The following is a 2,544-nucleotide window of genomic DNA, read 5'->3' on the forward strand; positions in this document are numbered from 1 at the left end:
CAAATTATCTCCATGTCTCCACCGTTGTGATGTATCAAAGGATATTACACTATTAATAACAATCTGTCTCTAAACCTCTTTTCTCTTTATTAAAAGTTGATCTAGACAAGTACATGATAGAATCAAATGTTTTGCAAATCCGCTCGAAATGATTCGCGAAACGCGATTCAGAGTCCCGATCTGAATCAAATGTTTTTGAACTCCGAAGCCCCGATCAAATGATTCGCGAAACGCGCTTCGGAGTCCCGATCTGAATCAAATGATTCGCTAAACGCGATTCAGAGTCCCGATCTGAATCAAATGTTTTTGAACTCCGAAGCCCCGATCAAATGATTCGCGAAACGCGCATCGGAGTCCCGATCTGAATCAAATGTTTTGCAAACTCCGAAGTCCCGATCAAATGATTCGCGAAACGCGCATCGGAGTCCCGATCTGAATCAAATGTTTTGCGAACTCCGAAGCCCAGATCAAATGATTCGCGAAACGCGCATCGGAGTCCCGATCTGAATCAAATGTTTTTGAACTGCGAAGCCCCGATCAAATGATTCGCGAAACGCGCATCGGAGTCCCGATCTGAATCAAATGTTTTTGAACTGCGAAGTCCCGATCAAATGATTCGCGAAACGCGCATCGGAGTCCCGATCTGAATCAAATGTTTTGCGAACTCCGAAGCCCAGATCAAATGATTCGCGAAACGCGCATCGGAGTCCCGATGTGAATCAAATGTTTTTGAACTGCGAAGCCCCGATCAAATGATTCGCGAAACGCGCATCGGAGTCCCGATCTGAATCAAATGTTTTGCAAACTCCGAAGCCCCGATCAAATGATTCGCGAAACGCGCTTCGGAGTCCCGATCTGAATCAAATGTTTTTGAACTGCGAAGCCCCGATCAAATGATTCGCGAAACGTGCATCGGAGTCCCGATCTGAATCAAATGTTTTGCAAACTCCGAAGCCCCGATCAAATGATTCGCGAAACGCGCATCGGAGTCCCGATCTGAATCAAATGTTTTGCAAACTCCGAAGCCCCGATCAAATGATTCGGGAAACGCGCTTCGGAGTCCCGATCTGAATCAAATGTTTTGCAAACTCCGAAGCCCCGATCAAATGATTCGCGAAACGCGCATCGGAGTCCCGATCTGAATCAAATGTTTTGCAAACTCCGAAGCCCCGATCAAATGATTCGCGAAACGCGCATCGGAGTCCCGATCTGAATCAAATGTTTTGCAAACTCCGAAGCCCCGATCAAATGATTCGCGAAACGCGCATCGGAGTCCCGATCTGAATCAAATGTTTTGCAAACTCCGAAGCCCCGATCAAATGATTCGCGAAATGCGCATCGGAGTCCCGATCTGAATCAAATGTTTTGCAAACTCCGAAGCCCCGATCAAATGATTCGCGAAACGCGCATCGGAGTCCCGATCTGAATCAAATGTTTTGCGAACTCGCGAAACGCGCATCGGAGTCCCGATGTGAATCAAATGTTTTTGAACTGCGAAGCCCCGATCAAATGATTCGCGAAACGCGCATCGGAGTCCCGATCTGAATCAAATGTTTTGCGAACTCCGAAGCCCCGATCAAATGATTCGCGAAACGCGCTTCGGAGTCCCGATCTGAATCAAATGTTTTTGAACTCCGAAGCCCCGATCAAATGATTCGCGAAACGCGCATCGGAGTCCCGATCTGAATCAAATGTTTTGCGAACTCGGAAGCCCCGATCAAATGATTCGCGAAACGCGCTTCGGAGTCCCGATCTGAATCAAATGTTTTTGAACTCCGAAGCCCCGATCAAATGATTCGCGAAACGCTCATCGGAGTCCCGATCTGAATCAAAAGTTTTGCGAACTCCGAAGCCCAGATCAAATGTTTTGCGAAACGCGCATCGGAGTCCCGATCTGAATCAAATGTTTTGCGAACTCCGAAGCCCCGATCAAATGATTTGCGATTCGGAGTCCCGATCTGCATTGTATAAGTCATTCTACGAAAGCACATAACTGATATAGGCTTATGTTTTTTTTCCCCCTTTTTATTCAAAACAATTCCAAACATGCTTAATTTATCAGGAAATATCTCGTTTCTCAAATATGTGTAGGTAAACGCGTTTTGCACCTTTATAGATTGTTATTTGATCAATATATGGAAATGTAGTGTAATCTATTAACTACACATAAAAACCCGACTTTTTACTTAAGTGCCATATAATGCCACAAAACATTAAAAAAAAATTTAATGTAAATTTTTCAGGCACTTTAAACTCCCATTAAAATCACTGAAGCACTTTACATTATGAAACGAATATCTTACTTACATTCGTACGCACATCTGCACTTTTTGTTGTTTCTGATGAGAGAATTCGCTAAATAATTCAGTCAGCAAGCAAGTAAACAAAACACTGCGTTTCAGTGATGACTCTTCTGGACGTCTCTGATTGGCCATTGCATCCATAAGCGCAACAGAATAGTTTCTGATTGGTTATCATGAAGCGTTGACACGTGCCCCCTCACTTCGAATGGGCATGACGCCTCTGGACGCGCCTTTACTGCAA

The 2,544-nt window shown here is 44.7% G+C and overlaps 1 long non-coding RNA gene across 1 annotated transcript; it reads left to right on the forward strand.

Annotated features, from left to right (window-relative positions):
- The first annotated feature begins 260 nt into the window (after nucleotides 1-260).
- Nucleotides 261-1,418, forward strand: LOC132104586 (uncharacterized). Its single transcript, XR_009423544.1, has 3 exons — nucleotides 261-424; nucleotides 778-847; nucleotides 919-1,418. It is a non-coding gene; the product is annotated as an uncharacterized LOC132104586 (long non-coding RNA).
- Nucleotides 1,419-2,544: the final 1,126 nt, after the last annotated feature.

The sequence above is a fragment of the Carassius carassius genome, chromosome 25, assembly GCF_963082965.1.
Source record: "Carassius carassius chromosome 25, fCarCar2.1, whole genome shotgun sequence".
NCBI lineage: Eukaryota > Metazoa > Chordata > Actinopteri > Cypriniformes > Cyprinidae > Carassius > Carassius carassius.